The sequence below is a fragment of the Nannospalax galili genome, unplaced genomic scaffold (assembly GCF_000622305.1).
Source record: "Nannospalax galili isolate Female #2095 unplaced genomic scaffold, S.galili_v1.0 scaffold253, whole genome shotgun sequence".
NCBI lineage: Eukaryota > Metazoa > Chordata > Mammalia > Rodentia > Spalacidae > Nannospalax > Nannospalax galili.
The window spans coordinates 243,638-257,579 of record NW_008335287.1 but is presented as its reverse complement, the minus strand read 5'-3'; the positions used below and the strand labels follow the sequence as shown (position 1 = coordinate 257,579).

Here is a 13,942-nt window from a genome sequence, read left to right as displayed (position 1 = left end):
GTAAATCTTTGGACATACGCTTTCAGTTTCCTTGGAACAAAACTGCTGGGTTATATGGGAATTTGTTTGACCCTTTGAAGAACTACCAAACTGTTTCTTACAGTGGTTATGCCACTTGATAGTCTGACCAACAGAGTATGATAGTTTCAGTTTCTCCACATCCTTGTCAACACTTACTATTCTCTGTCTTTCGATTTCAAGCAGTCTGGTGACTGTGAAGTGGTAGCCTGTGGTTTTGATTTGTATTTCCATTCCGATGAATGTTATTGAGCACTGCATGACATACTTATTGGCCCTTTGCATACCTCATTTGAAGAAATAAATGCCTATTCAAACCCTTTGTCTATAGATATAGACAATCATTCTTGTGTGTATGATGCCTGTGCATTTATCTGTGTGTAAGGACACATATGTGGAGGTCAGAGGACAACCACAAAAGTCTGGTCCTCACCTTCCACCTTGTTTGAGACAGGGTCTCACATTGTTCACTACTGCATATACCAGGCTGGCTGTCCATGAGCTTCAGGGAATTCTCTTACCATAGGAGCACTGGGATTACAAGTGTACACTATGACACCCAGTTTTACATGGTTTCTGGGGCTCTAAACTCAGGTCCTCATGCTTGCACAATAAGAGTTTTTACCCACTGAACCACCTCCCCAACTCCTTTTGTTCGTACTTTTAAAGTGTTTAAGAAATACATTTTCACATATAATTTTGATTATAAACTAACCTAGAAGTGCTGGGGAGAACATTGTGAATGTTGCTATGATATAAATAACAGAGTTTCTTATATCTGTGGGATTTTGTTTAAAAATATACTATTTTTAGAGCAACTTTAGGTTCACAGCAAAATGGAGAGGAAGTTTGTATTTCCTGTATGCCTACACATGTTCAGCTTCCCCCACCTTTCCCCACCAGAGTGGTTAGAATCAGTAACCCTCCACTGACACATCATCAAATGTCATGGTTTACATTAGGGTCTCCAAGTGTGTGCTGATATATGTCAGCTACCATAGGTGTATACAGAGTATTTCCCTGCCTTGAACCCGTTTCCTCCCGTCCATCCCTCTCAGCCCTAGCCCCTGATCTTTCTACTGTCTATAGTTTGATCTTCCTACAGGGTCAGAGAGTTGAACATACCATTTCTAACATTGCCAGATTGAATTATTTTATTTAGTATATGCACTTAAACTCCCTCCATATCTTTTTTGTGACTTTGTTTCTTATTAGGTCTGAATAATATTCCACTGCATGACTATGGCACCTGCAAAAGGATACCTTGGCTTTTTCCAAATTTTAGCAATTATGAATAAGGCTGATATAAATATCACATGCAGGGTTTTGTATAGACTTGTTTTCAGTTCATTTGGGCAAAAACAAGGACTGTGCTTGCTGGGTCGTCCAATAAGAGTGTTGTTTACATTTGTGAGAAATCACTTCTTGTCTAAAGTAGCTATAGTATTCTGCAGTCCTGCCAGCTCTGAGTTCCCAACGCTTCACAGCCTCATCAGCATTGGGTGTTATTTTGGATCTTGGCCACTCTAAGTGCTCAGTGGGGTATCATTGTTGTTTTCATTTACAGTTCCCTAGAGCGTGATATTGAGTCTCTTTTCATCTGCACATTTGCATCTTCTCTGGTCAAGTGTCCACTCAGCTCTTCACCCATTTTTGACCTAAGCTGCTCACTTCATACCACTATGTTGTAAGAGCTCCTTGTATACTTTGGGTAAGTCTTTTATCAGATGTAGATATGTCTTCTGTAAATCGTTTCATCCAGCCTGTGGCTTGTCTTCTCATTCTTTGACAGTGTGTTTTGCAGGGCAGAAGTGTTAATCTTCATGAAATTCAGTTTACCAATTACTTTTTTCTTAGATCATGCCTTTGATGTTAAGCATAAAAGTTTTCCGCACACCCATCATCTAGATTTTCTATATTATCATCCAAGAGTTTAGTAGTTTCACCTTTTGCATTAGGTTAATGTAATTTCGAGTTAACTTCTGTGAGGAGGTCTGTGTTTGTGTATTTGTTCTGCTTGTGAACAGAACAGTTTGCACACTTTCTCATTGGTTTTTTTCTCTTTTTTTGAGTTGTAAGACTATGTGCTCTAGATATATGTCTCAGGTGCTTTATGGTTTTATAATATTTTCTCTTGTTCTGTGGGGTGTTTTCTCCTTTTTTGATTGTGTACTTCAAAGCACAGAATTCTGATGAAGCTCAACTTTCTATTTTTATCGTTTGTCACTTGTGAATTTGGTGTCATATCTAAGAAACCATTGCCTTTCTGAAGTTGTATAGTTCTTTTACGTTTAAGGCACTTAACCACTGAGCCATCTCTCCAGCACCCCCAAGGAGTTTTTGTACATGCCCTCAAATCTTCTCATTTTTAAATATGTGTATGTGTGTCTGTCTGTTTGGGAGCTTATAACATGTGTGTAGTGCCCTTGGAGGTCAGAAAAGATTGTTAGGTCCCTTTGGGGTTGGAGTTACAGGGGTTGTGAGCCACCCACCGTCAGTGCTGGACACAGAACTCTGGTCCTCTGAAAGAGCAGTAGGCATTGTTATCTGCTGAGCCATGTCCCCAGGCCTGCCTTCAGATTTCCTATGTAGACGACCATCTGCTAATAGAAATGGTTTTAGCTCGTCCTCAGCTATCACATGCCTTTTGTTTGTTTGTTTTCCTTTCCTGACTATGTTGACTGAGACTTCCTGCATGGTGTTTAATAGGAGTAGGAGAGCAGATATTCTGTCTTCTTCCCATCTCAGGAAAATATTCTTTTACATTAATAGGGTATTAGCTATAGGATGTTTGTAGATTCAGTTAATAAAGCTAAGGGGCTCGTTTCTGTTCCCTGTCGTGGCAGACTATAGCTTGGAACTGTCAGCTCAACAAGCCCTTTCTCCCCTAATTTGCTTTTGTCAGAGTATCTAGTCACAGCAACAGGAAAAGAAAGGAAGGCATCCATTCAGTATAAAAGAGTCTGGTGCCAGATGTGGTGGCGCAAATGTTTAGTCCCAGCACTCAGGAGGCAAAGGCAGGCAAATTTCTGAGAGTTTGAAGCCAGCCTGGTCTATATTGTGAGTTCCAGACCAGCCAGGGCTACACAGTGAGACCCCATCTCAAAAATAGATATGATAGAGAGATGACAGATAGAATGATAGATAGATAGATGATAGATAGATGATAGATAGATAGATAGATAGATAGATAGATAGATAGATAGAGGACAGATAGATAGTTTTTGCACATAATATGAAGGAGAGGTACAGTGTCCTTCTCTTGCATGTGACTTCACTTGTCCTGGCGTGGCTATTGAATAGTCTGTTCTTTAACTGTCTTGGTGCCCTCATGAGCGTGAGTAACTCCGTTAACCCACTGAGGCAGAAGTGTCTGTTTCTGGACTGTCAGGGCTGCCTCCCTGAGCTGCCTGTTAGTCCGCAGGCCAATAGCACACTGTCTTCATTACTGCAGCTTCATAGGAAGCTCTGAAACCCAGAAGTATGTCTATCCTCGGCTTTGTCTTTCTGTTTAAAGACTGTTTCCCTAAGTCCCCTGAGTTTCCACATGAATTTGAGGATCAGGTTGAGGATTTCTACAGAGAAATCATTTGAGATATTGATAGGAATTATGTTGAATCTGTAACCTGAGGTTAATACATCTTAAATCTTCCAGTTCGTGAACACGCGCCACTTTATTTAGGGCTTCTTACATTTCTCGCAACAATGTCTTGTAGTTTTCAGTACTCAAAGCTTGTATTTCTTTTGTTAAATCTACTCCCAATGAGTATTTTGTCCTTTTTGATATTCTTATAAATGAGATTGTTTTCTTAGTTTTATTTTTGGTTGTTCATTGCTAATGTGTAGAAATACAATATGCTTTTTATATATTGATCCCTTTCTCCTTCCTCCCTCTCTCCTTCCCCTTCTCTCTCTCTCTCCCCCTCCCCCTCCCTCCCTCTTTCCCCCTCTGTTCCTCCCCTCTCTCTCCCTCTCCCCCTCTCTCTTTCTCACTCTCCTCTCATTTTTCCATTTTTGCTGCTCTCCTCCTTACCTAGAATCATGTTCTCTCTGCTCTTTCAGCCTCTGCACTGGTAAGCAGCTCTCCTTGATGCTCTTCTCCTGGATTTCTCCTTTCTTTTGGAATCTTCCAGCTCATCTCTCAGCTCTATCCCCCAAGCTGCCACCACTTCAGTCCATTTCTGGTACTTTGGGAAGCAGCTAAGTGCTATGTTTCTTTTCCTCAATGTTTTCCTCCAACTCATCCCCCATTTATGTCACACACTGATTGATGGTACCTTACCCAACATGCTGTAAGTCTCTGACCACTTTCCCTCACTATAATTCTCAGCACCTACATGGTGCCTAACAAGTAAGACACTTAAAGTATTTCCTGAATGAAAAAAGAATAGTTAGAATTGGGGAAGTACAGCCATCATTAAGAATCTTGGGGGTGCTTAGAGGTGGGGCACATTCCACCTGCATAGCCGCCCTGGCCTTCTGCAGAATTGCCTTCCAGAATGGAATGTGACTGCCCCTGGGAGAGCAGAGGCATGGAAAGCCAGGCCAGTAGCTCTTTTTGTTGTTGTTTTTCTACAAAAACTCCCTGCCTGGGGGTAGAAAACTCAGAAAGAAAACCCCAGTTACCTGAATCATTTGTAGATGAATAACTTCTGTCTGACACTTGTTTGCTCTTTCCTGTCCTGAGGTACTGCTGACTTATGATGGGAGGAAGTGAAAAGATTCAGGACTTTTCTTGCTAAATTCATTCACTCTAACAAGCAGGGAAATTCCCAGTCAGCTGTTCCTATGAGTAACACGAAAAATATTCCCTTGGAACACTGCAGCAGAAGACACACTGTGTTCCAACGCTCCTAAAAGTATGTTCTAGAGCCTTCCAATTACTGCTCACCACCCCCCACCCCTTCATAAACAATAACAGTAACAAGTAGTATTTTGTTTTTTCTTAGTTAGGATTTTCTTAAAAGTCTGGGTTCAAGTCTGATGCTCTGATAGCAAGATCACTCATCCTGATGTATGACATCTCAGTGGTCAGGCCAACGGAAGGGAACCCTTTGCATTTGGGGATTTCACTGTTGGGCTATTCGTGTCTGATCCTTCTCATCAGAATTGGGGTTTGTCTCCAGGTGTGGTAAGACTTTATACTGTGAAACAGAAACACTGTCACGGTAGGAACCTCTGTCTCATCTTTGTGTCTTCATCACTGCGCACAATGCCTGCATAAGAGCAGGGCTCAAGGAAAACTGAGGACATCTGACAGAAGCTGATGTGAATGAGCTTCTTCAGCCCTTAACTGCGCTCTGTCCCTGGTTGTGTACGTCATCCTTCCTTCCTTGTCTTCTATACCCAAGGGTGCAAATGTCCACAGCATACTTTGACTCTTGTAACGCAGGTAGTTCACTAACCAGGAATAAATTCCATGAGTAAATGAATCCAATAATTATTTCACTGTCAGTAAAAATTAAAGCAAATTCATTCCAAAGTGAAAAAATGCAGCTTGTACTATATGGGGTTTTAAAATATTTTTATTGAGTTTTTGTATATTTCATATAATAGATGCTTAATCAAATTTAGACTCCCTCCCCTCTCCGTGCCCCCTATAGCCCCACCCTTACTGGATTTCATGCATTGTGTCATATATGTTACATCCCATCTGGTCCAGCATTTGTACCTGGATGTATCTCGGAGCAAGTTCACCCACTGGAGTCTAGTCAGCCTATCTAGAGTCACTCCCTTAAAGAAGAGCTTTAGAAGTGCCTTGTCAAAGAAGATTTTAAAATCCTAGGAATTTATACAGGAACAAAAGTGGAAGAGGATGTTTATAAAAGCACAAAAAGTTCATTTGCTTTGTTAGACTTGTGTATTTAGGTAAGCATCCTGCCAGAACTGCCCACTCTTGTTTGGTTTCTTTTGTTTTGGCTTGGTTTTTCCTCCACCTGTTTATTTCAGAATATCTCTCTAATAAATGGGGGTGGGGGAAGATTCAGGAAAAGTACTAGGAAATCTCAGAAAAAGTCCTTGGCTGTGAACTGTTCAATGTCTGTGGTATTGATACAGGGTGTCTTGGACCACAGGTTTCTGAGGGCTCATGGACAAGTTTCCAGTTGCTGCCTATCAAAATTACTTTGAAATGGTGCAGACTTCTGAGTCAGGATGACTTATTTAAGTTTGGCAAGCTCCAAATGAGTCAACATCATTAAACCTGGATTTTCTGCCTTAACTTCCTCTACTCTCGAAGCTTTTCAAATCAGAGAGATGCTATTTTGGTTCAGTAAGAATTCACTGAGCATGAACAGAGATACTTTCACATTATCTGAAGAGCAGCAGGAAGGCCCAGAGCTCCTGTTCCTGAACTCAGGTCCTGATGGAGTTTATCGTTTTCCCCATAGTGAAGTGGATGAAAGCAGCCCAAGTCTCAGAAGCTGGCTTCAAGGATTAAACAGGTATAGCACAGGGAAGGAGAAGGAGGAGGGAACTAAGCAAGAACATGCCCACTGGCTTCCTGAGGATCTTGGAGGTCAAGGGAGACCCATTATTAAGATGTAGAAGCATGTACCTGGTTTTAGACTGCAAAGAAAGAGACATTAGAAAGAAAGAAAAATGCTAAGATTATGAGAGAGAGAAGAGGAATATCAAAAGCATAAGGGAGAATGACCTTGACCAAGGAGCAAAACTGATTTCAGGTGTCAAGGCAGAAGAGTTCTGAATGGGGAAGTTGAACGCTTGCTTATGTAACCAGGCTCTGCAGCAATGTCGTTGAAAGTTGTTAGCAGTTTTCTAAGTTAAGAAGTAGGAACTCTAGAGGGTAACATGTCATGCGTCTTAGACATTTTCCTTGCTAGGTGATATGCTGGGAGATTTTTACTATGGAAGGTATTTAAATACCCATACAAACGCCATGTTAGCGTTTCTCAAGTGTGTTCCCACAAGACCTTTTATATCAAATCACTGTGTGCTTGCCATGCTCCTAGGACCCAGACCATGTGCTTCAACACAAAAGCTTTGAAAGTTGGTCTCAGAAAATTTCATGTTTTTATTTTGAAAAAATATACATAACATCAAATTTACGATATTAATAATTTTGAAGTAGGAATTCAATAACATTTAACTTATTCACAATGTTTTACAACCATTATCACTATCTAGTTTGAAAACATTAAAAAAAATATTTTGAATGTTAACAATATGGTAAGGTCTTTAGATGACCTAGATATCTTTTATTAAATTTTTACAAAAACTTTATTGAGAATTTCATACATGTATATAAGGTGTTTTGATCAAATCCATGCCCACTCCCTCCCCTCCAACATTCCCCCCCCTCTGAAAAGGTAACCCTAAAATCTTTCAAGATTAGGTACAAGCTCCAAAACACTTTTGACATTTTTGGCCTTTGGAATGGAGTACATTGCTAACAGGCCCAAGGACATTTTGACTTTTAGCCAAGAAACATTTCTTTGGGGTCTTTTTACCCTAACTGCGCAGCCAATTCCTACCTCCTATTCTTATCACATTATCCTCTGAAAGGGTTACCCAAATTGCCAATAGGGAATAAGGATGCAGATTGCTCTGGCTTCTTCCATGCTGAACAGGAACACAGGGTGAGGCAATTGGAGAACCCCTTCAGTGGGTCTATCTAAAAGACTCCCAAATTGCATAACTCTTGTCTCTAAGAAAGTCCTTGACTGGTGAATAGGAGATGTGAAGGAGAAGTAAAGGTAAGAGTAATTAGCATTACATGTTCTAGACAGGGAACTAGAAAAAAGTCAGAACAGGGCACTTTTCAAATGTTCATATGAGAGTCCATTGGAGTTTATATATTATTTTTATTTTATGTGTATGAGTGTACTACCTGCATGTATGTGAGTGCACCCATGTGGTGCAATTCCCCAGAGGTCAGAAGAGGGCTTTGGATTCCCCTGGAACTGGAGTTAAGGACGGTTCGTAGGCGCCATGTGGGTGCTGGGAATTGAACCTGGGTCCTCTGTAAGAGCAGTCAGTGCTCTTAACCACTGAGCCATCTCTCCAGCCCCCAAAAACATTTTATCATTGTAAGAGACAACCTTAGACCCAGCAAGTCCTGAAGAGCACAAAGCTGATTTCACCATCCATCAATATGCTCATTCTGTATTCTGTTTGGTTTGTTGTTGTTGTTGTGTGTGTGTGTGTGTGTGTGTGTGTGTGTGTAGGCAAGTCTACCACTGAACTATCTTCCCATCCTTATTTGCAGTTTTTATTTTGAAACAGGGTCTCACTAAGTTGCCCAGGCTGGCTTTGAACTCACTCTGTAGCCAAGGCAAGTCTTGAACTTGAGAGTTTTCTACCTCCAACGCTTGAGTAGCTAGGATTACAGGCCTGTGCTACCAGGCCAGACTCCATGCTCACTTTTACTGGGGTTGTTTGTCTTTGATTTTTTTTTTAATTTATTTTATGTGTATGAGTGTATTGCCTGCATGTATGTAAGTGCACGCATGCCATGCAGTGCCCTTGGAGGTCAGAAGACGGCATTGGAAACCCTGGAACCGGAGTTACAGACAGTTGTTAGCCATCATGTGGGTGCTGGGAATCGACCCTGGGTCCTCTGTAAGGGCAGTTAGTGCTCTTAACTGCTGAGCCATCTCTCCAGGCCCCTCTTTCTTAAAAAAGCATTATTGTCTTTGATTTTCAACTTGTGTTCTCCGAATATTAGACCTTTATCAGGTACATGCTTTACAGATAGTTTCTTCTGTTCTAAGTTATTTTCACTGTATTTCCTTCCTTGCACCTCTGCTGCTGCCGCCTCCTTCTTCACCCCCTTCTCCCCCTTCCCCATTCCCCCATACTCCCTACCCATCTCTGTTTTCTGCAGCACTGGGGGTTTGAACTTAGGACTTTGTGCACGCTAGTCAAGTGCTCCATCTCTGAGCCACACTCCAGCCCATTGCACTCTAGTTTCCTTAAATGAGCAGAGCTTTAATCGTAGTGATGTCTAATGTATCTGTCTTTTTTTTATTTTTGTCTTTTTGAGCTTGACCCCCTGCTTGCCGATCACCGGTCTTTTCTGACACTTGGTCATCTCCAGGAAGTTGGGTCTTTGGATTACTCTCTCCTCGGCACTGAGAACAACTCCAGGCATGGGGCAGGGACTCAGTAAAACTTGTGGGATACGGGAACACCACATACATGTTATGCACACAATAATAAATGAATAAAATAGGCAAACAAATAAATAAACGTGCTGCTTCACCTCCTACGCCACGTCTGATGTCTCTTCCCTATGCGTAGATGGTATTTCCCAACCTCTGGCAGTTTTTTTGAGACAGCGTCTCCCTATAGCCCCAGCTGTCCTGGAACTCACTATGTAGACAAGACTGGCCTTGAACTCACAGAGATCCACCTGCCTCTGCTTCCTGAGTGCTGAGATTAAAGGTGTGCGCCACCACAACCGGCTGTATCTGTCTTTTGTTACTTGTAGAGGAGTACTCGAGTTTTAAAGGTGAATTTTATGATTCTGATTGCTATCCTAAAGCAGTCCATCTTTACCAAAATACTATCTGCTAAGGATTAGACATTCCTAATATATGTTGAACAACCCTTAACCAAAATGATTAGGACAGGAAGTGTTTTACATTTTGTATTTGAGAAATTTGCATATAAATAATGAGATGTTTGGGGAATGGGATCCAAATTTAAACACAAAATCCATACCTGATATACATAGCCTGAAGGCTGTTGGTAAGGTGTCTATGTTTTGACTGGGCCTTGTCACATGATGTCAGATGTAAGGTTTCCCACCCATGGCATCACATCAGCACTCAAAAAAGTTTGAGATTTTGGAACATTTTGGATTTGAATTTTTGAATTAGGGATGCTCCCCCAGTAGTTAGGTTGCTTTAAATATGGACACCCGAGAGTATCAGGGAAACCTTACATGCCTTATTCATCTTTTTTTTTCTTAACTTAAATGTGCTTTTATTAGCTGAGTATTGATCTTTAATTTTGATTATAAATAGCTTTCTTGAATTATTTAGAAGAGTTAAAGCAAAACTAAACACAGCTTCTAAGAATGAGCCATCTATCCACCATTCTGTGTGTTAAAGTTTCATTGATCTAAACACTTTTATATAATTTGTTTTCCACATTGATTCACCCACCAAAAGTTCATTGAATACTTACCACATGCTACACAGTGAGCCATACACTGATAGAAAGACACAGCCTTTCATGAAAAGACACAACCTTTATCCCCATGGAGCTCACAGTCTTTCCAAATATAAAAAAGACGTGAAGAGAAAGGAGCAAACTACATATGAACTTTCTGGAAGAGAGTAAGTTCAAAGCGCTGTGAAGTCACAAAAGAAAGAATCACAAACCGTATCCTGAGGTGGTAGGGACTCACAAAAGATATTTTAAGCAGGAAATTCCATGAGCTAACTTGGTTTTTAGAAATATTATTCTGGCAGGAATGAGGGAATAGGTGGGGACAGAGGGACAAGAGTGGGCTGTGAGGTCAGTATTCTGGCAGCAGATTCTCATACGCTCTCTGGTTTAACCCTTAGAAATATTCCAAATGCTTCAAGTGTGGTTTTAAAATGAGTTTCCTTGAGCTATCATAAAGAACACTTCAAACATACATAGAATTCTTCCATGCATAACTTCAGCAATTAGCAAAAACGTGGCTGGCTGTGCCCCCACCTCACCCTTCCCAGACATTTTGAAGTAAACTGCAGATATATTAATTTATCTGTAAATATTTCATTATATAACTCCAACAAATGAGAACATTCATAAAACATGTCTCACTATCATTGTCCTACCTAAATTTAATAATTTCTTAATGGTGTGAGGATTTTTAAAACATAAGGATTTATATGAATATTAACACATAAAATTCTCTTTTACTTCCTGTGGAGAATTTTTTCTTAATACCTTTGGTAGGAGACACAGGGGTGATTGAATTTCTTAAAAACTAAAGTGATACCTCTTAGTGTACATTACAAAAAAATAGCTATCAGACTGCATTAGTTACTATATTTAGCGAGGAAACTTCTTGATTTGTTTTACATCTATAGCTTGAAAGTAATGTGTATTAATGGAGCTCTTGACAAATTTTACCTTTGAAATTTTTTTCACACAATAATTCCTTACATTTTTGCAGTGCTTTGAATTTTCCAAAGTGCTTGCCTGCCTATTATCTAGTGAGCTCTGATAGCTCTGCTGTGCAAAGATGTTATTATCTAATGTTTACAATTGTTATCAATTTTGCTTTGTTGTGGCTTTTGGGCTTGGAGTGAAATAATAAACAATATATACAAAATCCCCTACTTGTGAGCCAAGAAAGGCTTTGTAGTGAAGCCTGCAAAAGGGGATGAAGGGCAATTAGTGTAACCTCTCATCAGCTATAATTTACTTAATTTTCTATAGTACATTAATATTTGGCATTTATGTATACCCAATAGAATGATTTTAAATCCATGATTATAACTTGGTGTTTTTCTTGGGCTCTAAACACACATAGATTTCTTAAACCTCTTGGAAAGGCTTATAGTAAGATTAAGGAACATGGCAGGACATGAGTTAATGAAGGGTTGGAACTGAATCACGCTCATAGATCTCTATTAATTCGTGCTCCATTTTTAAGCCATTTCTTTCATTTTCGTTTATACTGCCAGACATGAGCTAGGCAAGAATATCTTCAGAACATTCTATGGCAGGCAAGTATGGTAACTATTTCTCAGAGAGGTTGATAAGTGTCATATTTAATAATTAATCTCTACACATAAAATACAAGTGGTTTAACTATTCTCTTAACACTAGACATTTTTTAAATGTGATACATATTTAAATGTGATACATTATTTATTTTTATGTGTATGAGAGTTTTGCCCTCATGTATGTAAGTGCACCATGTGTGTACAATGCCCACAAAGAGGGCGGTGTGTCTCCTGGAATTGGAGTTACAAGTGGTTGTTAGCTGCCATGTGGGTGCTGGGAACCAAACTCAGATCCTCTATAAGAGCAGCCAGTGATCTTAACTGTCGAGCCATCTCTCTAGACCCTGCAGTGCATGTCTGAACTGCCTCTGAGTTCCATGTATTTTTCTCAAATGACATAGTAAAAACCTGCCCAGGTTTGGAAAGGAGCCCAGAGGACAGACTCTGGCTCAAGAGGAGGACAAACCTAGGTTTATGCTGCTGGGTTTGGGTGAGCCGCATGGCTGTTCTGATACAGGATCCTCCTTTAATGTACTGGAATCCATTTCACTGGCCTCCAGGAGCCAGTTGTTAGATATAAAGGAGCTTTGGGAGCCAGTGTTTTAACTGTTGGTTTCTTGAATTCCAAGGTGGGGCTATATATGCCACAGAATTAGGCAAGCCCCAAATATCAGTAATCCCTTTCCTTTCCCCAGAGCTGATTTACCACTATATACTGCTTAAGAAGTAGGTTTAAGGACAAAATAAGCTCGTTTTTGTAAAGCCCCTTGCACAATACAGTCCTCCCTCTGTCTCTGTGGAGACTGATTCCAGAATCCCCCTAGAATACTAAAATTCATGGGTGGTCAAGCTACTTATGTAAAATTATGTAGTATTTGTACATAATCTCTATCCATCTTTCTGTAAACTTCAGGTTCTCTTTGGCTTGTATAATACCTAATACAAGGTAAATAGTTGTTGTACTGTGTTGTTTAGGGAATAATGACAGGAAAATATTATGTACATATTCAATGCAGATGATATTTCCCAGATATTTCTGAGCCCGCATTGGTGAAGTCCCTGAAGGCAGACCTTGTGGACATGAGTGACCAACTGTACCACTTTAGAGATGGTGTCGTATACCACGTCAGAGGAGATGCAAACGATTTTCATTTATTTGTCAAATTGATAAATCATCTATGCCCCGTGTTTTTGCTTTTGCCCCATTTGACAATCCCCCTCACAGTAGAGCAAGGAATATGTTCACAAAACAAAACAGTAAAAAGCAGGAAAACTGCGAAGATCTGATCCACTTAATCTTGGGAAAATATCTGATGGGAGAAACAGTGGCATATTTTGAAAAACAATCAGAACAGGAGATTCTGTCTTTATTCAGTTTCTTCTAGGTGTCTCCTTGAGATGGCCCCTTGATGTGTCATTGCAAACAGCAAGGAGAAGACAATGCGCTTGGTGGCAAAATAGGAAAACTCTAGATTTTTCTAACAAAAAGATATTTCTGGTCCAAATTATCTTAAGCACAAAGGGGAATTATTGGCTCATGGAAATTCCAGGGGTGAGGATCCAGGGTTCATTTCGATTTTGCACACAACTTGATGGAGGCTCTTAGCAGGTTATGAGTAGTTAGTATCTTTGCCTTCCATTAGATTAACCCATCTCTAGTCTCCACCAGAAAAAAAAAAGGAAAGGGAAGGCTTTATCTACAACTCCTGTGACATTTCCAAGGTCATTTTCATTAAACTGTCTTTGGCCACACATCTCATTCCTGTTTGGAATGGAAGACAGAGGTAACTCACTGCCTTAAAATTTGGGGTGGGTGGGGGTGGGGATGCTAGTGTAACAACACTAAAAAGATGAAAGAGAGGGCTGGGTATGTAGCTTGGCAGTCAAGAACTTGCCTAGCATGAGCAAGGCCCTGGGTTCTGTCTCTAGCACCATGAAGGAAGAGGAGGAGGAGGAGGAGGAGGGGGAGGAGGAGGAAATGTTAGACAAAAACAAAAAACAATTGTACCTGAATAGTTACTGATGACAGCTCTTGTACACAAGTGAAGCATAAGCACACTGCTTTCTCTTTGAACCAAGTTCTGATAATAACCTTTTGAGATTGCATTTCAGTCCTGGGTACTTCTGATGCCATTAAAGACCTTAGTCATAAAGAAGCAAAAATGGAGATAGAATAACTACAGAGAACTGATTTGAGAAACAGTTAATAGCGTATTAGAAAAACAAATAATTTT

The 13,942-nt window shown here is 40.2% G+C and overlaps 1 long non-coding RNA gene across 1 annotated transcript in view; it reads left to right on the top strand.

Annotated features, from left to right (window-relative positions):
• The first annotated feature begins 6,332 nt into the window (after positions 1–6,332).
• Positions 6,333–13,942, top strand: part of LOC115069768 — a 44,060-nt gene continuing 36,450 nt past the window's right edge. Inside the window, exon 1 of the long non-coding RNA XR_003848999.1 lies at positions 6,333–6,461. This is a non-coding gene — a long non-coding RNA (uncharacterized LOC115069768). The remainder of the gene's footprint in view (positions 6,462–13,942) is intronic.